The sequence below is a fragment of the Phocoena sinus genome, chromosome 3 (genome assembly GCF_008692025.1).
Source record: "Phocoena sinus isolate mPhoSin1 chromosome 3, mPhoSin1.pri, whole genome shotgun sequence".
Lineage (NCBI taxonomy): Eukaryota > Metazoa > Chordata > Mammalia > Artiodactyla > Phocoenidae > Phocoena > Phocoena sinus.
In genome coordinates, this window is record NC_045765.1 from 155,293,817 (window position 1) to 155,319,257 (window position 25,441).

A 25,441-nucleotide genomic window follows, 5' to 3' on the forward strand; every position below is an offset into this window, starting at 1 on the left:
GTAAAATTATATTATTTTACAATTTAAAGACAGAGTTCTTTCTTTCTGCTAATTTCAGTTATTAAATATTACATTATATTATTTACAAACATATTCTGTTAACATTAATGTAATTTTGTTTTGATTTAGCTTTTAATATTTATATGTACAAACATATATATAAATTTGCATTCATTTGAGACATTTTCTACTTTAAATCACAACTATTTTTATGACATTTCTATGAATTCAATAGTTCATCAAATATTTTAGTTATGTTATTAAATTATCACCTAGAATAAATTACATTCATTAAATTATCCAGCAGTTAAAAACAAAACTCTTGGAAAAACATTTTAACCTGCAAAGAATTTTCTTACTTATTTATAATACCCTGACCTATATTATCAAGCTTTACTTTCAATTATTTGCTAACTGGAATATTACTTTCTACTATCCTTTTTATACTTCTTTCCAAGTTCTTAATATATTTTCCAAAAAGAAGTCTAATTTTTCTGTGTGTGTTTACACCTAAGATTCCCAGCATGGAACATCTCTTTATTAATCTTGAGGACCTTATTAATTATTACATCTTATAGAACTTTTCCAGTTGTTTGCCTTTGAGATGTTTTTCTTGTTGATGGCAGAGAAGGCCAGATTTACTAGTTCTTGGTCAATAAGTGCTGTCCATATGACCTACCGGTTTATAGTTGCTTTATGTTTAATTTTTCCTCAAGTGCAGTAAATTTTCCCATTGAACTTGGCCATATTGTATCTATAATGAGCATATAATCTTGACTAACACAAGTGTATGCATATAAAATATGGCAAGATTTTGTGTTTCTTTTTTTAATTTTTGAAAATGAGGTATTTTTCTCTTAAGAAAATACTCTAATAAAGATGATTCAGGATTCCATAAAATGTATGATCTACATATTCTTGATGGTTGTTGGCTGGTAAATGGGCACATGGTACAGTGAGACACACTTCTCAGTAACAGAAAGCAATAAGGTCTTCTGGGGTGGAAAGTGTTTAGAAATAATTTATCTCTCTTGAAAGGAGACATAAGACAGTAGTATTTCCTTTTTTCAGCTCTTAATATTTCCACCTGATAGTGATGCAGCATTCTGATTCATGAAGGTGGCCAAAGGTAAGACACTGAGGTCTGTAGAGTGGAAAATAAAAGGCTCTGATGATATGATAGAATCACTGGAACAATGTACCTGAGAAAATGTTTTAAGTACATCACACATTCACATTGCTGAGGTCATTTTCTTTGGGTTTTTTCTGTTATTGTATCTGAAGTTTATAAACTGACACAGGGTTTTAAGGAAAGTATGATTGATTACAAAATTTCGTTACAAGTTAGTGATTAGTTACTGGTAAATAGTAATAGTTAATTTATTCACTATTTTACTTTCACATATCCTGACAGTCACTGTGAGTAATTTTGAGTGTTTGAAAACAGCACAGTGGGACAAATTTAATTTTTAATCATCAAATTCAGCAAGTTGACTGCTTGAGATTTCATACGTTTGAAGATTTTAAAAGGACACCATTAGCACTCAGATTATAGTAAGATGACGGCATCTCTTCAGTCCTTCAAAGGTACTGATGTTCTCATTTTGTTTGGCAAAATTGATTACATAAACTTCAGGGTATATTTAAGAAGTCAAATGAAGCTTCTTCCTTGAAATCTGAAATCTTAAAGGCATGTATTGATTTTTTTCTGTTTGCATTCTTTTAAAGAACCCTATTATGCATGGAATTAAATACGATACCCTCTCCAGAGTGACACTTTAATGGAGGTTTTCTAGAAAAAAAATGGTGGGAAAAATGTGTTTTAAGTGTATTTAAAGAAAGACTAATTTTTCTTCTGAGTTATAATTTTTATCAAATGCTATTTACATATTAGAAAATAACATCATAATATTTTCTAAAAGAAAGTTAAGCAAAAGAGTTTCCGTCTTGTCAGCTTTAGCCTATGAAGCAGAAGACAATGCTTTGCCCTTAGATATTTGTTAACACAAATTAGAAAGACATCATATTCCAAAAAAAAAATGATAAATAAATTAAAATATCTCAAGGAACTGTTTTAGAACTTCAGTCCTGTAGATGATATAAATATGTAAAGAAATACAAAATTTAAATGTAAACAATACAGTTTAAGATCAAATATTCATTTCATTAGTGATTAACAATGAACATGTATTTGGTTTTAATTTCACAAATATAATCCTATTTGTCTTAACCTGTTTCTATAGAAATAGAAGGCTGAAGGAGCTATATTCACTGTTTTTCTTGTGGCATCAGCATAAATGTTTGATGATTATGATTAATTTCATTTTTCTAGTGACAATGTATAGAGAAATAAGAGGCTGACCTCATTGTACATACATAGTTCATGTACTTGTAGGGAAAATAATGTGTTAATCTGTCTCATTTATAGAAATATTCATTTTTATGGATATACTATATTATATGAAAGCAGTGGTAAAAATATTCCACAAGAAACCCACAATATTTAACACAATTTTCATTTGTTGAATCCATCTAGAGAAGTCATAATTTTGCAAGTATATATGAACTTTCAAGTAAGTGAAAAAATAGACAAGTCTTGCAATAATAAAAACACCATCGTATCATCTCTACTTTCATAGAGAAGTAGATTCCTGTGTTTGCCTGATATGAACATCAAAATATGAAACTTAAATACACATCATAAGCCTAATAGAAGTAGGAGGAAAAGGAAGCCTCTGATTGTACACGAAGTATGGAAAAACCTGTAACTGAAAAGATGACTGAGGGTCCTTGGACAATCTCTGCTGTCACAAAGTACATCTGCCTTGGGGTCAGACTCAGCAGTATGTTTTATTTCAAGCAACACAAATCCAATTCTAAGACTATAATACACTAATGAATGTTATATTAAGTATTTGTGGGAACACAGAATGAGGGAATATATGATACTCTGGACAGAAAACCATCAAATATCCCATGCAGACATTGCTGACCCCAGCTTTTTCTTCTCCACTGCCTGTTACTGAGTCTGTTTTCCCATCAACATCTAAACTCTCTTGAGAAAGAAAAACGGAGCTGGAGGAATCAGGCTCCCTGACTTCAGACTATACTACAAAGCTACAGTAATCAAGGCAATATGGTATTGGCACAAAAACAGAAATATAGATCAATGGAACAGGATAGAAAGCCCAGAGATAAACCCGTGCACATATGGTCACATTATTTTTGATAAAGGAGGCAAAAATATACAGTGGAGAAAAGAAAGCCTCTTCAATAAGTGGTGCTGGAAAAACTGGACAGCTACATGTAAAAGAATGAAATTAGAACACTCCCTAACACCATATACAAAAATAAACTCAAAATGGATTAAAGCCCTAAATGTAAGGCCAGACACTATAAAACCCTTAGAGCAAAACATAGACAGAACACTCTATGACATAAATCACAGCAAAATCCTTTTTGACCCACCTCCTAAAGGAATGAAAATAAAACCAAAAATAAACAAATGGGACCTAGAGAAACTTAAAAGCTTTTGCACAGCAAAAGAAACCATAAAAAAGATGAAAAGACAACTCTCAGAATGAGAGAAAATATTTGCAAATGAAGCAACTGACAGAGGATTAATCTCCAAATTTACCAGCAGCTCATGTAACTCAATATCAAAAAAAACCCCAATCCAAAAATGGGCAGAAGATCTAAATAGACATTTCTCCAAAGAAGATATACAGAATGCCAACCAACATATGAAAAAATGCTCAACATCACTAATCATTAGAGAACTGCAAATCAAAACTACAATGAGGTATTACCTCACACCAGTCAGAATGGCCATCATCAAAAAATCAAAGAATAAATGCTGGAGATGGTATGGAGAAAAGGGAACCCTCTTGCACTATTGGTGGAAATGTAAATTGATACAGCCACTGTGGAGAACAGTATGGAGGTTCCTTAAAAAACTAAAAATAGAACTACCCTATGACCCAGCAATCCCACTACAGGGCATATACCCTGAGAAAACCATAATTCAAAAAGAGTCATGTACCACAGTGTTCATTGCAGCTCTATTTACAATAGCCAGGACATGGAAGCAACCTAAGTGACATCGACAGATGAATGGATAAAGAAGATGTGGAACATATATACAATGGAATATTACTCAGCCATAAAAAGAAACAAAATTGAGTTATTAGTACTGAGGTGGATGGACCTAGAGTCTGTCATACCGAGTGAAATAAGTCAGAAAGAGAAAAACGAATACCATATGCTAACACATATATATGGATTCTAAAAAAAAAAAAATGGTTCTGAAGAACCTAGGGGCAGGACAGGAATAAAGATGCAGACATAGTGAATGGACTTGAGGACACAGGGAGGGGAAAGGGTAAGCTGGGGCGAAGCGAGAGAGTGGCATGGACTTATATGTACACTACCAAATGTAAAATAGACAGCTAGTGGGAAGCAGCCACATAGCGCAGGGAGATCAGCTCGGTACTCTGTGACCACCTAGAGGGGTGGGATAGGGAGGGTGGGAGGGAGACGCAAGGGGGAGGTGATATGAGGAATATATGTATATGTATAGCTGATTCACTTTGTTATAAAGCAGAAACTAACACACCATTTTAAAGCAATTTTACTTCAATAAAGATGTTAAAAAAAAAAAAACTAGTACTTCCTCCTGCCCTTCCCATACTGCTGAAACAAAGGCCATAGTTATAATTAGATCAATTAGATCACTAGGTGCCTTCAGTAAAGGTAGCGCAAAAAAGAGGACAAGCTTTTGGAAGGACAAAATGAGATTTCACCGTGTGAAAGTTAAAAACAAAATTGAACGAACATGCAAACAAAGGAACAAAAATGGTTAACAGTTCCCTTTATATTATTTTCTAGAAGCTGTTCATTCAGTACCATTTTCTAGATAGATGGACTGAGTATTATGAACTCATTTTTCCAACTTTGATTAAACATAATTGCTGAATAATTATAGAATAAAAAATTAAATGTTCATGCTTCTCTTTCTCCCCCTCCCCCCCCCCTTTATTTCCTGCTAATCAGTACAGTAGCTAGACTAAATTTTTGTTTGTTTCTCTGCTTGGATCTGACAAACTGAAATTAAATGGCAGGATGATGACATTGAAGCATTTTCCTTGGTGAGGGAAGCAGTTAAAAATAGGAGATACAAGGGCTTCCCTGGTGGCGCAGTGGTTGAGAGCCTGCCTGCTGATGCAGGGGACACGGGTTCGTGCCCCGGTCTGGGAAGATCCCACATGCCGCGGAGCGGCTGAGCTTGCGCGTCCGGAGCCTGTGCTCCGCAACAGTGAGAGGCCCGCGTACCGCAAAAAAAAAAAAAAAAAAAAAAAAAAAAAAAAAAAAAATAGGAGATACAAGGGAATTTTTGAATTTTTAGATCAATTAATTTTGAAATCAAAGTTATGCTGGATTTCATTAAGAAGATAGCCTTTCTCCATGGAGATTTAATTAATCTGCCCGGTTAACTTTCTCTAATTTGTGCATTCATATAACTCCTTTCCTTTTTCTCATGTTGTGACATTTATTAGTAACTATCATATGCTTATTTACATCTATTATTGAATGCCTTAAGGAGTATAACCTCTTTGAAAATGATATAGATATCTGATTCATCTTGTGTAATCCAGGAGCTGGGCACTAAAAGTTATTTAATAATAGCATTGAATGAATGTCTCTCAGGGACAAAATTACTTTCTAAAAGTCACAAACCGAGTGTATCACCAAAAAACTAGAGGTAAGATGAATTTAATAGAAAAGTAAGTAGCATTTATCAGGTAGACTTAATTTCTGAATGTTTTCAAGAGATTAGATCCTGAGCTTCACTATTTTTTTCAAGTTATCATCCATTAATAAGGAAAAACAAGATTTCCATCCTCAAAATTGTGTATGCTTATATCCTTAGAAAATTAATCACTGGCCATATCTACCCCTGGAGAGAGAAATATACCAAATATGATTAAAAATGAATGCTCAGTTATTGTTAAATGAATACAAATATTTGTGTTTGAAGTTGATTAAACTCAGTCATAGTGAAGAAAGGGAATCAGTTCCACTGTTAGTATACACTTTAGTTTAGAATGTTGCTTAATATGTTTGTATTTAGTGAGTAAATTAGGATTTTCTATTGGTGCTTTTTCTCCTTGATGAGTATTTACATTGATGTCATATTTAAATCCTTGGATTTTGTTACTGACCTGAGTTCTTCCATTTTAACTATTCCATTTGCCCCAGATACAGTCATGTTCGAATTCTGCCCCATCCTCATATTCACAATATAGCCATCTGACCACTAACCAAATTCATAAAAGTATTATATAGAGATGGCATGATAATAAGTAACATTGATGAATGATTCTTTCATAAGTTTCTCTGAAGCTGTCCATTCATTCATTCACTCAATCAATTATCGAGTTACGGCTATGTGACGCACTCTTCTAAGTACCAAGATGACTCAGTCATATTTCTTCCCACCTCATGATTATGTTACTACTATGCCTTGGTTTGATCCACCCATTCTTCTACACTTATTTTTCTCACCTATAGCTTTCTTCTACTAATGCAAGCCTCCTTATTTCCTGCTGTAAATTACCACATAGGAAAACTCCCATGTGGAATCTAACTGCTGAAGGTTCATTACAAATCTATCATGAGCTAGGTAAGTGATTTCCCAGGAGATACACAAAATCAGATTGCATATCAGATCTTCTTGTGTTATATATGATTCACCTAGAAAACTTTTTGGTTAACATTTTAGTCCCTTAGACTGCACCATTTATTAAAGCATAGTCTTTCTTCCCTTCACCTTTTTAAAAAATTTTATTGGAGTATAGTTGATTTATTATGTTGTGTTAGTTGCAGGTGTACAGCAAAGTGATTCAGTTATACATATGCATATATTCATTCTTTTTCAGATTCTTTTCTTATATAGGTTATCGTAGAATACTGAGTAGAGTTCCCTGTGCTAATACAGTAGGTCCTTGCTGGTCATCTAACTTATATGTAGTGGTGTGTGTATTTTCATCCCAAACTCCTGATTTATCCCACCCTCCATGCTTCCCTTTTGGTAACCATACTTTTGTTTTGTTTTTTTTTTTTTTTTTTGCGGTATGTGGGCCTCTCGCTGTTGTGGCCTCTCCCGTTGTGGAGCACAGGCTCCGGACGCGCAGGCTCAGCGGCCACGGCTCATGGGCCCAGCCGCTCCGTGGCATGTGAGATCTTCCCATACCGGGGCACGAACCCGTATCCCCTGCATCAGCAGGCGGACTCTCAACCACTGCGCCACCAGGGAAGCCCATAAGTTTATTTTTGACATCTGTAAGTTTGTTTCTGTTTTGTAAATAAGTTCATTTGTATCATTTTTAAAAATTAGATTCCACACATGTGTGATATCAGATGATATTTGTCTTCCTCTGTCTGACTTACTTCACTTAGTATAATTTCTAGGTCCATCCATGTTGCTACAAATGACATTTTTTATGGCTGAGTAATATTCCATTGTATATTTGTGCCACATTTTCTTCATCCATTCGTCTGTCGGTGGACATTTAGGTTGCTTCCACGTCTTGGCTATTGTAAACAGAGCTTCAGTGAACATTGGGATTCAGTCTTATTAAGGGCACATGGGCTTGCCTTCTGCCTCCTTCTTTTCCTTTCCTCTCCAAACTCTGGAACCCATAATGGGTAATATACTGAAAATAAAAATAAATAAATAAATAAAGCTTTATAATTTCACTTCTTCTGGGTCGTGCAATACTGTTTTTGCACAAAGCTTTATATTCTTATCTTTTAAACCTGAACTTTATTAAATTGGAAACTACAGATACGTTTCTTGGTATCATTTCCAATATCTGCTTTACTGCTAACTGCAGACCTTTTGGCAGCCTAGTGGGGTAGGAGAAAGAAGAGAGAGGAGCATGAAGGCAACGCCTATATAAAGCTGCAGGAGGAGGCACTGTTTATGGCAACTATCTAAAGGGGCAGATTGGGGACTTCCCTGGCGGTCCAGTGGTTAAGACTTTGTGCTTCCAATGCAGGAGGCTCACGTTCGATCCCTGGTGAGGTAACTAGGACTCCACAGGCCACATGGTGTGGCCAAAAAAAAAGATAGATTGATGGTTGGCATAATATGAGGAGCCTAGTAAGGAATATCTATTTTCCTTTGTCTAATTTACTCTCTTTGTTATTGAATAATACATGATCAGGTTTTACTCAGTTTGATTAAAATTATACAGGTGTTAGCTCTATTTCTACTCAATACATTTGTCTAAATCAACATAATATCTTCAGCTCCCAATAGATGCATTTTTTTTTTAAAGCTTTAGATCTGTGAGGTTCTTGTTTCACTGAAGGATTATTCAAACAAGTGTATGTATACATTTAAATGCAGTAATTATAGATTGAATATTTGTTCCACCAAAAGTCATATATCAAAGCTCTAAACTCCAGTTTTTGGTATTTGGAGGTGAAGCCTTTGGGAGGTAATTAGGATTAGATGAGATCATGAGGGTGGGATCCTCATAATGAGATTAGTTTCCTTGTAAGAAGAGGAAGAAACCAGAGCTCTCTCTCTGCCCTGTGAAGATACAATGAGAAAGTTGCTATCTTCAAGCTGGGAGGTGTATCTTCTCTAAGAACAGAATCTGCTTGCTCCTTGATCTTGGACATCTTAGCCTCCAGAACTCTGAGACATAAATGGCCATTATTTAGCCACCTAGTCTATGGTATTTTGTCACAGCCCTAGATGAACAAGATAGCAATCAAGGTTTTCAGCCGTTAGATACTTTAGCTTCCCATGGACATGGACATTTGGAGGAAGAAAAAGTAAAAGAAAGAGTTTATTAAATCTCAATGTTTTAATATTTGAAGATAATTTCAGTCAATAGATACTAGCTCTGAGAAAGGTTTTTTAGAGGACCAGAAGTGTCTTCTTCATGTATTTAACAGACAAATATTTTTCATATTCTGCCTATATAACTGGCCCAGTTGGCATATATATATATATTTTTTTTTTTTTTGCGGTACGCAGGCCTCTCACTGTTGTGGCCTCTCCCGTTGCGGAGCACAGGCTCCGGACGCGCAGGCTCAGCGGCCATGGGTCACGGGCCCAGCCGCTCCACGGCATGTGGGATCTTCCCGGACCGGGGCACGAACCCATGTCCCCTGCATCGGCAGGCGGACTCAACCACTACGCCACCAGGGAAGCCCTGGCATATAATTTAATGGTTGCTTTCACTCCCTAAGTTCAATGTTTCTCAAATGAACTGCCATTTACAGATCAAAATATTTAATAAAAATTTCAATGCACCAGGAAAAACATGCCAATAAAGGCCATCTGCATTTCTCCATTAACTTTGCTTGTTGATAAATTTAAGAAACTTGTGAGGATGTTTCCATTATTCATGTACAGATTAAGTGTTACATTTTAAGTATGTTACTTTAGTTATTAATTTTCTCTTTACAGTCGCTAAAATTTTTCATTTGAAAATGCGTATTTATTACAGCTTCATCTAGTTCTATATTACACTTTTTAAAAAGTTCTTTAAATGTCTTCTAGGTGGAAACATAAATACATGGAAATTTTTTTTCTGAATATGTATTTATTCTCTACATTAAATAGTTGCTTTGTTAATTTGGAATTTTATGAACCATCATCAGTAGAAGTAGAATTCAGTGAATCATTTTATATGGACTACCATCAATTTATTTATTGGCATGGGAAAGCAGCATATGAGAATCTTGCTTAATTAGTCTTATTGTTCCCACTGGCGAGAAAAAAATATATTTGATTACACTGTAAATGAATTTTCTCTGTAAATACTTTTTCCTTTTTACAACTTTACCTAATTCATTAATTTGGTACCAATAGACTCCAGACCACATCATGTTTTATTTGAGAAAATAATAGGAGAGTGATTATTTTTATCAATTTTTGTTTTGATACACTTATGTGTATTCTGTTGCTGAATTATCCAGATTCATGACACTCCAGATTGTCAGGGAAGTATTAAACATAGACTAGACCTGAGAACACTGAATTTGGTTGAGTCTTCTCAAGGTGGAGTCTGTCCTTCTGCCTTTAGCATTAAGCATATCTACCCAGTGATGGGCATATAGACAACTTGAGAAAATGATTGATGTAGCAGAACAGAAAAGTAATGCTGTTTAGATTTTTTAGTGCTCTTTAACAGTATGGAAACAGCTGTAGTTAACAACATTGCTCATAGCTTCAAAGCCCATATTTAAAGAAATATGCATTAAAATAAACAGAAATGTTCCTGAATTTGTATAAGGTTAGAATGTTTTTAGAAGAAAATATGCATTTTAAATAGGAACTTTTATCAGGACAAAGCCTGTTACAACCATACTTTGTCTTCTGCCCGTTTTGTCTATTTTATCTTCTGTATATGTCTCATATTGAAATGTAAGTAGTATGAGTTTTGTGTTTGTTCTACAAATGAAGGAGAAATTGCTCAATGTTTACTTGCTAATAATAAACATAAATTTATTAATTGCTTACTGACTTATATATCCCCATTGGGAATGGGGCACTTTCTTGGATCAATCCAAAGCTTTTTGCTTGAATTCGTATGACACTAATCTTTTCTTTTTTTTCCATTGTACAATACAAAAAAGGAGTAACGTGTTTATAAATTGACAATATTGACAATAATTTTCCCATTCCTTTATTAAACTGAGGGCATTTTTTGAGGGCATTTTTATATTAATTGGAGTCTCTTTTTTTTATAATTATGGTGGTAATTATTATTTTATGGATTATGTTATCTTCTATTTGAAGTATTGAGTTCATACTTAATAAGGAAGTTCTGTGAGCAGACAACTTCGAAATCTATGCAGTCACTTTTGATATGTTAGTTTTAAAATAGTTGTCAGTTGTCCACCTAGATAGAAACACAGGTATAAATAAACACCAGAAATCAGAAATAATTGACAGTAGCTACAAAAGTAAATAATGCACTCACCTCTCATGGGAATACCCAACCTAGACAGTTTTGTAATTCTGCTTATTTTTCTGCCATTTGCACTCTTGGCTGATCAGAAATAACTATGTTATCAGTTTGTCTTATTTTAAATTGAAGAAGAAATATAAATAATATATATATGTGCTTATCTTTCTATCTACACATTGCTACATATTTAGAAGAGACCCATTAAACCAAAGTCTCCCAATGTTCAGAAATTAATTATAAAATAATTCCACTGAAGTTATTCTTCTTAATTATTTTACTTGCCACTGTTATTTTTCTCCACTAGAAGCAATGTTTATTTTTTCCCTCATGCCATCATTTGACACATATGTAATCCTGTTTTTATTTATTTGTGTATACAGCTCATATTACCAAATGAATCATTTGGTCCTTGAGGTCTGAGATTCCATCTCTTATTTAAAATAGTATTGAAATTGCTAAAAGTATGAAATATGTACCAAGACAATATGTTTGGGGTTCATCATGGTTGGACACAATTTGCAATATACCAGAACCAACAAACCAATATACGTAAATTACTTAAGGCTCAGTCATATATGTGTATATATGGAAGTCCCCTAGAATTGCTCTGGGGATTGAAGAAAATGAAAAAAATCTGGGTAAAATGCTTAGTGCAGTCAAATACAAGAATTTTTTTGAGTAATCATTATTAATTTTATTATTTTATTTTCCTAAATGTTATTATCTTTCAAATAGATATTCAATAACTATTTGTTAATAAGTGATAAAATTTTGTGTATATTTGCCCAATATAGATGGTGTTTATAATAAATAAATACCATGTGCTTATAGCAGGTAAAAAATTGATGACTTTAACATTTGGGACAAATTATTCAAGAAGTTATGGCTTACTTTTAGGTGAGCCATTTAATGGTGGCATATGATGACCTGAAAGCATAGTTTGGCTGGAGACAGCAAAACAAGGGAAGGAGATGGGAAATGGATAGTGGAATATGTGAAGAGAGTTGCAGTTATACAGTGGGAGACTGGTTCACAAAAATAAGAATACAGACAGATGGTTAGTGATAAGTGGTCAAAGGAATTTTAACCACTAGCAAATCTAATATTTAATTTTGACTTGTTTGTTTCTTTTCTTTCTCTTTTTTTTGAAAAGTCAAAATTTCCTCAGTCACTGTTTTTTTGGTGTTTTTGTTTTTAATTTTAATTGGAGTAGTTGATTTACAATGTTGTGTTAGTTTCAGGTGTACAGCAAAGTGAGTCAGTTATACATATACATATATCCACTCTTTTTTAGATTCTTTCCCCATATAGCCTATGTAGCCTTCATCATCCATCTCCCCAGATAGGTAAATTTTACTACATATCAAATATGAATGCTTTTCATCTGGTTGGTTTTTTAGAAATTCTAGATCAATCGGGTTGAATGGCTAAAAATTATTATGTCACTGATATGATAGAGATAGAAGTGAGATTAGGAGCTCAGCAGTTGCTGTGATTCAGAAACATGAGTGACCATGAACACTGATGGGTCTGAGGATTTATGAACATATCATGGAGGCCTGCCCTAGCCACTCCAGAAAATGAGATAGGAGATTCAAGACAGTTTCATTTAAATCCCAAGGATGGTGTGAATTCAATCCACATTCAGGTTATATACCATTGTAAAAGGAATGATGAAATATTTTTAAATGACAACTTTGCTGGCTTTGAATCCAGGTAAACAGTATAATGAAACGTGTTCACCTAAATGTTCTTTTTCTGATTTATAGTGTCATATAAGTAAAGTTTTCAAACCTGTATGGTTTCATCGGCCGTTACTATGGGATTTCATATTTAGGCAATATTACTACTCTTCCACAATATTTACATAAACAACACAAATAGATTTTCTTGATTTTACTGAGCTTTAAACAAATATATTCTTGGATATGGCTTTTGTTTATTCAGTTAACCCTTGAACAAGGAGGGGTTTAGGAGACCCTGATCTCTACAAAGTCTAAAATTTACCTATAACCTTACAGTTGACCCTCTGTATCCAAGGTTCCACATCAGGGGATTCAAACAACCTCAGATCATGAAGGACTGTAGTACTTATTCAGTGAAAGAAATGTATAAGTGGACATGCACAGCTCAAACCTGTGTTGTTCACCTGACTATGTTCATTCTTAGGCTTTGGGCAGGAATGTTTTCCCACTTGAGCGTGCTGAAAAAGTATGATTGGTCTTTCTAGTTCCTTTTAATTTTTATTTGGTTAATTTAAAATTCAAAGAATGATCAATGTTTTGCTTATTTAATGGGACATTCTCACTAGGCCAGTAGTATGACATATTGACTGATCGTCTGTTTAGCTAATGGGCTAACCCTCTCCAAAGATTATTCCTGTACCTTTATATAAAGACATTCATCACTTTCTATTGTTTAGTCATAGAGAAACATGATTCCTTTCAAACTATGAAGTTGTGCCTATGTATGTTTATGTACACATGTAGGCATTAGTACAGGATTGTGCCTGTTGTTTGATTCACATCCAAACCCACAGCTGACACTCTACGGGATCTAGTGAGGTGCCAAGAATACCATGACTGTGGGAGATTGGGCACTAAATGATGATTTGCATGAGACTGGGAACCAGGATCCTCTTTTTGACCACAGACTTTACAAACATGTCCATGTGAGAGCCAGTTCATTTAAAAAGATAGTGCTTACCAAACGTAAGGTAGATAGCTAGTGGGAAGCAGCCCCGCATAGCACAGGGAGATCAGCTTGGTGCTTTGTGACCACCTGAAGGGGTGGGATAGGGAGGGTGGAAGGGAGGGAGATGCAAGAGGGAAGAGATATGGGAACATATGTATATGTATAACTGATTCACTTTGTTATAATGCAGAAACTAACACACCATTGTAAAGCAATTATACCCCAATAAAGATGCTAAAAAAATAAAAAGATAGTGCTATATTTTTATTTTAAAAGATGCCAAAATATAGTAAAAAAGATAGTGTCTTTTTACATAAAAAGGCTGGGTGGATACCAGTATTTAATATGTGAAGTTTATAGAAAAAACACCCAACAACTTAACCAATATTTACTATCCTTTAATTGCTTTTCTTAGGACTTCAGAACATCAGGACTGTTCCTAGGTGACAATTTCAGTTCACTGAAAACAAGCTAGATTCTGATTTCCAGCCAGAGAACATTTAAAACATTATTACCGTATAATGAAAGAATCCTCCTTTAGTAGTAAATTACCCGCAAAAAGGAAAATATTATCCATGTCATTTCTACTTCGAAATGCACGTGTTTAGTAATGAAAGTCATTATGTTGCCCAAATGGAGGAGATATCTAAAATCACTTACAACAATGAAATTAATCCTACTCAAAATAAATACCTGGCTATAAATCATTGCTCTCTTTACAGGTTTATATAGTATGGAAGACAGCATGGTTCATGGACTGAGTAAGGGCAATTAGACTGGGATGTCTATGGTGTGAGTTCCAGCTCTGTTGGAACTCAGATGGCCTCAATCAGTTCAGTTAAATCTCCAGTACTTCAGCCTCCCCCTTTGTAAAATGGTGATGTTATTAACACTAGTGATAAACATCAAAGAAATAATGCAAGTGAAAGCTGTTTGAAAATTATAAACGATTACATAGATGATATTTGTTTGTTTTATCTAGGACTGTGAAATATAGTGGGCAGATTAAAGAGTTTTTAAATACCTTTAGTAAGCATCTATAAACATCTCTTTCTTCTTATCTCTTAAAAAAGAGTTTCTCTCGTTATAATTCATATGTCAGTGCTGCCTTGGGAGCTGGCTCTTATCAGTGCTATGAAATATGGATACTATTCAACTCTTTCACTACTCCTGCTTTCATGGTAAAACTCTACCGTGTCCTGGATATCCCTATCAGACTTTGGTGTTGACATCCAGGCACCTTCAGGCAGCTTTGCATACTTCCAGAACTAAGAGTAGACATGCTGCTCTGCTGTCAGGGGCTCTCTCCTCATTTACATGTGCTTTCTGAAATCACCTGCTATCTTCTCTTTGGGTGCACAAACATTTGTATGTAGTGGATAGCAACTTCTTCAAACTACTGACTCCAAACTTTCTTTTCCAGCCACTGGTGCTAGTTAATGGTGGTGGTATTGGTAGGGTATAGGGATGGGGTATGAGGGGACGAGTGGCCAGAGACAATTTATTCCCTTTCACTAAAGACTCCTTCAGCTCTTTGACAACACCCAGCTGCTTGGGTCTCTGGTGCTTAAGTACTGAAAAATGATTTCCTACTATATTTTGCCAAACTCATTACCATTTTTTCCCTCATCTGCTCTCTAGGAGACTACTATACATGATCCAGTTTTGCCTTTGATAATCTGATAACAACTATTCTAAAGTCCTGAATCCAGGAACATAGTTCTCTTTCAGATAAAATTCATTTCAGAGGACAGAGCTTTCCAGGACTTGAATGTGAATGTCATCATTTCCCAATGGAACTTGCTTATCGGTTTCTCCTCTTTGTTGGTGGCAGGGCATGAAATAAAGCTTTCAGCATCTGTAACTTTTCCACCATTCACATTTTCATTTCCTCCTAAATTAGTTCTGTCTCTAGTCAAGCAATTTGTTTAAAATGTATATACCTAGGGTTGTAGACATGTGACACATTATGCTTCTCAGAAATATCTGTAGTTTAAATGTGTCACTGATGTAGTTTGATTTTCCATAAGAAAAACTTTTCCTACACATTTAGTGTAGAAAAATTGGAAGATTGCGATAAGCAAAATTTGATAAGTGAAATACAGAAAATAACTATCAAGTTTTTGGAGTATACTCTTCAGAGACTTTCCTTTGCATATATGAATATGTTTTCTTAAAATAATAATGGGTTCTAATAGTATCCACAATTTTGAAACTTGTCTTTGTGGTTAGTAACATGTAACATGTATGCATTTAAAATAGTAAACTATTAAATAAAAAATACCCATTTTGAAGATAGAATAAATCCCACTGTTTGGATATATGATAATATTTTTAACAAATTCCATAATGTGGGACATTAGGGACAATCTAGTTATTTTACTTTTATAAGATCATATCTTTGTTTCCATAAGTTGTAACTGTTATAGAAAACCATTAGAACATACAAGTAAGTCTTAAGAATAGTTAAATTAGGGTCTTTAAGCCGATTTCAGTGGGTCCATTCACTCTCTGTTGATTATGTGGAAAACTTTGTGTCTGTGCATAGGTAGCTTATTCCTAGACAGGAGCTCCATATTTCATCAAATTTTCAGATTTTTAAAATAAATTATGTGTTTTTGTTTCTCTAGAAAGGGCATCTATTTGATATAATAAGTATATAAACACTGTTGGGGACACCATGATGGTGTAAGTCTTTTGTTGACTATAACAACCTTTATTTTCCAACTGTGTTGTGGCACTTTGGAACCATCTACACACTTCATCCCTCTAAATAGCATAAATGAGAACCCGTTTTGTACCCAACTTTGGCAATACTACTACGTAACGTGTATTCTGTGGCTTGCAGGTTTGCTTTTGAGCTCTATGTTGAGCTGTTATAGTTACTATTTTCCTTGATCTAGTTCTAGTCTTCATTTTAATCCTCAGTAGATTGTGTTACTAGTTTTCACACTAAAAAGACTAACTCAACAGTTTTCAAACGTCTATTTGCAGGCAATTCCAGTTGCGGTTAGTATAATGTCCAGATGTCAGAGGGGATAAGAGGTACACATTGTTCTCCTGGAGGAGATGTAACTATTTCACAAAGAGCTCCACCTCCAGTGTTTCTATTCATCTTGAACAGAGAAGCAGATGGCAAACTGATTCTCTTTTGTGACAAACCAAACATTAATGGTATCCAGAACTTGATTTTATTTCCCAACTCTCAGTGAAGAAATCTGTGGGCAAGATTTATAACATTGTCTTCTATCTTCTATTTTTTTCTCTCATTGGTATTCTTTACAGGTCTCATAAACTCAACAAGTCAGCAGGGTAATCCTGTCAGATTTCAACTTTTTCTTTGTCTCTGTAATTCTATTGCTGCCAGAAAGCAACTTCTACAGTGTAGTTTTTCTTTCCTTTCCATTCCTTTCCTTTCCTTTCCTTTCTTTTCCTTTCCTTTCTTCTTATTTTATTATATTTTACAATTTTCAGCATCACTGTGTCTCCTAATGCTAGGCAACATATAAGAAGAAAAAAGGGTCAAAAATATGAAAGGAAAAGTGGATAACCAACTACTAACACAAACTATTAACAGAAGACTAGTAGACAAGAATGGATTTAATTTTATTAAACTTAAAGGGAGAGCTAAATAATGGGAAAAAAAAATCTGCCGGATTTACAAGTACAAGAACATACCTAAAATTATCATCCCAAGCACCTTACCGGGCTTTAAATAGCAAATATTTTTGATGATTTTAATTTTTAAAATATGCTTTTACTTGTAAAGTTGGAAAGTAAAAAAATGACATCAAAAATCAAATTTGATATGGTGGTGAGATAAAATATACTCCATTTCATTCAGAGAATTAACTATCTTTATTTCCCAAGTGAAATGTTTTATTTTTCTCTCCAGTTAGTACTATCTAGGACACTGAATCTGGTAGTAAGGAAGGATATTATCTATCAAAACAGTCTAGAGGGCTTCCCTGGTGGCACAGTGGTTGAAAGTCCGCCTGCCGATGCAGGGGACAAGGGTTCGCACCCCGGTCCGGGAGGATCCCACGTGCCGCGGAGCGGCTAGGCCCGTGAGCCATGGCCGCTGAGCCTGCGCGTCTCGTACCGCAAAAAACAAACAAAAACAAAAACAAAAAAAACAGTCTAGAACCTTTCATTCCTACCATGACTATGTTTAAGTGGCACAATTCTAAAAGTCATTGCTAACACTTTAAATTTCACAATTTATGCAATAACTGTTGTCAAACCCAAGGTTATGTGCCCGATGCACAGTGAGGACAAACAAACAGTGAAGCAAAGGAGAACAGGTGGCTCCGTGATCAAAAGACACTAACTCTAGGGTGGGTTTTCAGGGAAGAATTTTTAAAGGCAAATATGGGGGGAGGGCTGCAGGGTATGTGACCTTCTTCTGATTGGTTGGTGGTGAGGTAACTGGGTGGTGCTCCAGGAATCTCAGTCATCAGCCTTCTGTTTCCAGTGAGTCTGGGGTCCATGTGCTTGGCTCAGCCTGAAGTTACCATCCTCCACCTGCATCAGGGCCTTAGTTCCTTTATAAGAACTCAGAGATATGTGTCAGATTGTTATATATATGTCCCTTCAGGAGGAGCTAGGAGTCCTGTGACTCTGTAGTTCTAATTATTAGCTGTTTGAATCTGCCTTTTGGAACTCAGGGAAGGTCTAGGAGGCTGAAGACTTTTTCCTACAAACAAGAAATGGAAATGCTTTTGGACTCAGGAGGTCCGCACAGGGTCCTGCTTAGTTTCATAACGATTATTTTTACAATGTGTATAAAATGGTAATATATATATTTATATATATACACATATATAATTATAAACACACACAAGTAACCTTAAAGACTTGCATTTTAGAAAGTATGATGGCATCTTATTAAATTAACTAATTTCAAAATGGCAAATGGCATGACATTTTGAAACATTATAGGTTTTTTTAAATCGAGGCATAATTGATATATAATATTATGAAACATTATAGTTTTTGACTCAACTTCACCTTATCCTCAAATGAGAACCAGTGAGCTTGACGCAATGTGCTTAAACGCCCATTTTTATTTTATTTCTGCTAAGTCAACTTGCTGTTTGAGGAGGCTACATGCCTAACTATTTCAGTTGAGCTCATTGGCTGGGCAAGGACACCATCTTTGGTTCACTTCTGCATCAGTGCTTAAAGCCCAACTGTAGCCTATCCCCATTACTTCTTTCTCTTTGCTTTCATTGACTATCAATCTAACGTATCTAAAGACCTGTCCTTATCTATTTCTATCTTTATCGGTTTGTGTTTTTCTTCATTCAGACAAATCACAATATAATCTTGGGAAGCTCTTCTATTATAGGACACTCAGTAATATTTCTGTGAAGTTTTACTGCCACTGAGATTTTACAACTCCTTGGACATAATATACCTTTAGGTTAGAGGATGAAAATGATTGAAGCTGAAAACATTACACCATAAAGCCAGACTCTGCTTAAACTCCATTGGCTTGAGCCTAGTATTAAAAATTTAACACATAACTTAGGCAAAGCTTCTTTTGAGACAATAGGTAATAGCCTTCAGAACCTATGATACTGCCCTGTAGAAACCCGATCGTCTTCTGTCTAGATTCCCTCACCATTGCCTATAAATGTAAAACTTAAAGCAACTTAAGTGAATAATCCAATAATAGTAAATTGGATTTAAATTAGATTTAACAGTAATCCACAATATTTTGACTATCATCTTGCCTGCATACCTAGCCACTTGCCTGTCTGCATTTTGATTGTCAAATTATTAAAACTGTGAATGACTATCAATAATTGTATAAGCAAAGGTGGGAGCATATTTACCAAGAAGTATTTTACAGATAAAATGAATATGATTTTTTCTTCAAATTTTCTTAGTAAATAAGGTCACATTATATAATATTCAGTTGGACACTGGATAAACCTTATAAAGCTACTTGGCTACTGAATAAAAATGTGCAACTAAGCTGTCTTACGATATTACAATTAAAAAGAAGAAAAGGAACAAGTAACCCCTTCCTGCTTTTATTCAGTATCTTCTATTACTCATGAGTTAATTTCTAGCACATTTGTCAATCCACTTCTAACTGTGTAGTTCCAGTCTGACATACATTTCAATAAAAGTAATAGGATTATTATTTGTGTGTAAATAAAATAGGTCGATGTCTTTTTTTTTTTTTTTTTTTTTTTTATGCGGTACACGGGTCTCTCACTGTTGTGGCCTCTCCCGTTGCAGAGCACAGGCTCCGGACGTGCAGGCTCAGCTACCATGGCTCACGGGCCCAACCGCTCTGCAGCATGTGGGATTTTCGCGGACCGGGGCACGAACCCGTGTCCCCCGCATTGGCAGGCAGACTCTCAACCACTGTGCCACCAGGGAAACCCAATTGATGTCTTTTTAAAAACTGTTCTAACTTCTACAATCTTTAAGAATAATATTGTCAATAAATATTTTTGTCAATTAATAAATTTAATTCTCTTATTTTGATACCTGTGACTTACATATTTTGTTGAATAGAAACATTACTGTCAAGTACATCAAATGTCTGGAATCATAGAGTTTATTATTTTCTCTTTATTTTTCACCCATTGTTGAAACTATAAACTTAAACTGAGTTAACTAATACCTCAATTTATTTGAACTAAATTAATTGAGAGCTTACAATGTATAAATCATATATATGGTAAATATACCCATATGTTAGAAAAATAATAATAGGAGAGCCCATGCTCTTAGGAGATTCACAGTATAGAACTGTACACATACTTAACTCTTTGTTCATTTTGTTAATCTTTTATTGCGCTCTTGGTTTACAAATTCTATAAAGATTAGCTGGATTAGGTCTATAGTGAGACACAGATTCTAAAATAATTACATGCAAGTGAAAAAATGCAGTTTTAGGACAGCAATTTTCAAATTTGGGGATGCATAAACCATTAATTTTGTTCAGTACAACAGGAGTAGATGGAGAGATACAAAGAGCAAAACAATTGAGAAATGCCTTGAAGGCCAGGCTAAGAAATCATATTGACGTCATTTTTTTTTTTTTTTTTTTTTTTTTTTTTTGCGGTACACGGGACTCTCACTGTTGTGGCCTCTCCCGTTGCGGAGCGCAGGCTCCGGACGCGCAGGCTCAGCGGCCATGGCTCACAGGCCCAGCCTCTCCACAGCATGTGGGATCTTCTCAGACCGGGGCACGAACCCTTGTCCCCTGCATCGGCAGGTGGACTTTCAACCACTGCGCCACCAGGGAAGCCCTGACGTCATTTTTAACTAGGAGAGAAGGAAATTAAAATTATGTGTAAGAATCATATTCACGGAGTAAAATATAATCTAAATATTTGACACCAAAGGAATAAGCACTATAAACAGAACTGAAATACGAATCAGGCATATATAAATAGAGAGAAGGAAGCTGTAATGAATGCTAAAGATTCCGGTATAATATGTTTTATGCCATTAACAAGAGATTATGATTCTTTTAATCTATTAGTGCCTCTACAGGTTGGTCCAATCCAGAGGAGAGAAACTGGCATTTATTGAGTGCCTGCTATTTGCCTTACTCTATGTGTTATTCTCACCTCATTTCCATCACTGAAATGTAAGGTCCAGGGCATGTCTGGTCACTGCTGAGTTCTGTGTCCCTGATGAGTGCCTAGCATAATGGATATCCCATGTATATCTGTTAAATAAGTGAATTAATTCAATCCGTATAGTATTCTGCTAGTGTGATACCATTAGTACAGTTTACAGATGAGAAAACTGAAGCTGAACACAGGGTAATAGAGTTAGTAAATCCCAGAGTAATGATTTCATTCCAGACCTCCTTGCTTTCAAGTATAAAATGCTATTTCTTCATGGTTTCATATGCATAAAATATATAATCCATATTTATATGAAAAATCATTTAATGTTTTCAGTCTATTCCCACACTGTATAGTCTCATGAAAAAATACATTTCTGAGTTAAAACTTTAAAAGTGAACAGAGCTTAATTTAAAAATAAAGCCCTTTTTTTTCTAATCAAATTAGTGCTGTACTACCTTGATTCAGCAGACAAAACAACTTCCCACACCAGAAATAAATGAAACAGGATACATGATTTCAGGAAATTGACAATAATCTTCATGCCATCCCTAAGGCTTTAGAGTGGGGACTTCATTGTCTCTCCTCTGCTTTAGAAGCTCTCAGGCTTAAAGGAAGTCATAACAGTTATTTCAGCAAAATGACAGGAGCCTGTGCTGGGGGCAGCCAGGTGATATTGCCCAGATCTTTACTCTCTCAGGGCTGTGGTAGTTTCTGGTGCCTATAATCTTAGTGCCAGATTTTTTTTTTTTTTTTAATTTTTGGCTGCGTTGGGTCTTCGTTGCTGCACACGGGCTTTCTCTAGTTGCAGCGAGCGGGGTCTACTCTTCGTTGCGGTGCACGGGCTTTTCACTGTGGTGGCTTCTCTTGTTGCGGAGCATAGCCTAGAGCTCGCAGGCTCTAGAGGGCAGGCTCAGTAGCTGTGGCGCACGGGCTTAGTTGCTCCACAGCATGTGGGATTGAACCCATGTCGCCTGCATTGGCAGACGGATTGTTAACCACTGCACCACCAGGGAAGCCCTTAGTGCCAGATTTAACAGCATTGCACAAATAGCCTTCTCCATAGTAACAGCTTTCAGATTCTGCCCCTCACATTGAGTTTTCCTGGGCATGAACTTCAGTTTTGGTTACTGGAAGATGACACATCCTAAAGAGAGCCAAAAGGTCCCACAGGCAGAAAGATTAAACCAAGTCCATGATCTCCACCTCAGAAAAATTTACTGTAAGTGATTGAAATCCACAAGGGGCACTAATTCTGATTCCATTATGGGCTGCATCATACATTATATGACTGCATTATATGCATCATAAAGCATTTATCATGTAATATTAGTACTGCTACTAGTACTACAACTAATACTAATGGTAACACAAATGACAATCTATTGATACTAATACTATAAATAATAATAATAATCACTACTATATGTCTCAAATAATTTGTGGGTTGTAAATAAGCAATAATAACATTAAATATTTATCCAATACTAAACATGGCTTTTACAGCCACAAATTTTCTTATGCTTTGGAAAAAATATGTATCCTTAGATATTAAGGTCACTTTTTAAATGAGGAAATTCCATTTGAAGCTGGTTTTTCTCTATTATTCAAAGTAAGATAACTGGTAAATGGGAGTGGGTAATTCAAATCCAGCTCTCTTCAGTTCTTTTTAATCTATATTTTTACCTATCCATCCAACCATCTAGGTTCCTTCCCAGTTACCTGTAGGTGATCTGAAGTATTCACACTCCACTCTGTAGTGAGTAATATTTCAAAGAATCATTAAGATATAAAACTCCCCAGCTTTAAGAGTTTTGACTTTTCCACTGACCTTTTCTAGCAGGTTGTACTGTACATGAATAGATCCCTTTAAAAAGACCTTATAGTGGACAATCAACCCCAGAACAACTTTCAACTACCAAGCAATGTCAAGGGCCCCTGTAGTGAGTACTCTGTTTCATTTTCAACTTTCATGTGAGACACCAATTCCCAGGTTGAATTTTCTTGCACAAGTTATTTTCAATACATTACTGAATTATTATTTTTGTATTATTAAAACCTAGAAACTATTTCCTGGGGATTGCATTCACATATTTTGTGTGAAAAGTGACACATCTCTGACATTTCTAACAGTCACTGAGGTGATATTCTCTCTCAAAGCTAATGATAGGAACTGTTTGTTTTAAATTTGGACCACAGTGAGCCAATAACTGAAGTATATGAGGGTAATTGGGGAGAAAATAAGCTTGGCCTTTTAGAAATTCTTTAAGAAATTACGTACAAGCCTAAAGATGAAAGTGATACCCTTTTCAAAAGTGAAATAAAAGGGATTCTGTGAACTAGGGATAGTGAAGATTGATGTTAATCAAAGGCAAATTTCCAGAATGACATATTTTTTTAAGGTATACATGAGAATTTAAGAAACAGTGCAGTCTTTAGAAAGTTTTTTTACAATCTTTAAAGTTTACTTTCCATTTACCATTATTACAAAATATTGGCTCTATTCCCTGTGTTGTACAATACCTCTTTAAGCCTACCTTGCACCCAGTAGTTTGTACTTCCCACCCCTCCACCCCTATAATGCCCCTTCCCACCCACAACTGGTAACCACTAGTTTGTTCTCTGTATCTGTGAGTCTGCTTCTTTTTTGTTCTATTCACTGGTTTGTTGTAGCTTTTAGATTCCACATGTAAGCGATATCATACAATATTTGTCTTTCTCTGTCTGACATATTTCACTTAGCATAATGCCCTCCAAGTCCATCCCTGATGCTGCCAATGGAAAAATTTTGTTCTTTTTTATGGCCGACTGTATTCCATTGTGTGTGTGTGTGTATATACCACTCCTATTTATCCATTCATCTGTTGATGGACACTTCTGTTGCTTCCATACTTTGGCAATTGTAAATAATGCTGCCATGAGCATTAGGGTGCATGTATCTTTTTGAATTAGTGTTTTTGTTTTTTTCAGATATATACCCAGGAGTGGAATTGCTGGGTCATTTCGTAGTTCTATGTTCAGTTTTTGGAGGAAGTTCCATACTGTTTTACACAATGGCTGTACAAACTTACATTCCAGCAGCAATGTACCGGGGTTCCCTTTTCTCCACATGCTCACCAACATTTGTTATTTGTGTTCTTTTTGATGATAGCCATTCTGACAGGTGTGAGGTGATATCTCATTGTGGTTTTGATTTGCATTTCCCTGATGATTAGCGATGTTGATCATCTTTTCATGTGCCTGTTGACCATTGACATTTCCTCTTTGGTAAAATGTCTATTCAGGTCTTCTACCCATTTTGTAATCAGGTTGTTGTTTTTTTTTTTTTTTTTTTACATCTTTGTTGGAGTATAATTGCTTGACAATTGTGTGTTAGCTTCCGCTTTACAACAAAGTGAATCAGCCATACATACACATATGTTCCCATAGCTCCTCAGGTTGTTTTTTTTTTGATGTTGAATTATATGAGATGTTTATACATGCTGAATATTAATCCCTTATCCGTCATATCATTTGTAAATATTTTCTTCCATTCAGTAGGTTGTCTTTTCATTTACTCAATGGTTTCCTTTGTTGTGCAAAAGCTTTTAAGTTTAGTTAGTTCCCATTTGTTTATTTTTGCTTTTATTTCCTTTACTTTAGGGGACGAATCAAAAATTATATTGCTGCAATTTATGTCAGAGTATTCTGCCTATGTTTTCCTATGTTGCCTATGACTGAAACAAATTATAAAGAGAGAGAGAGAGATGCCTAATTTTATTTTCTGAAAAATTTTCCTGGACAGACCTTTATAGAAACGACTATCAGTATGGTAAAGATAAAATCAAACTGGGGGGTGCATCTAGTGTAGCATTAGGGAAATCCTTTTAGAGGCAAAGGAAATGTGATATTAATTTAGAAACACAGAAAAAGTTATTAAGGGAGTCTCTTCAGTCAAAATTTCCTTGAAAAAAAGGAATGTGATTCTCATTTTCTTTTCTTCTATTGCACATATTTAAGTCTGTATCAATTTGGGAATAAGGAAAAATTTTTGTGACAAGGAAGATAAGAAATGCAAGCAAAAGGCATTTTGGGGTAATGAGTACATTGTAACAAGAAAACTTTCAAGTACTAATGCTACTATCATTGGCAACAAAGCTAAAATTTGCTTGG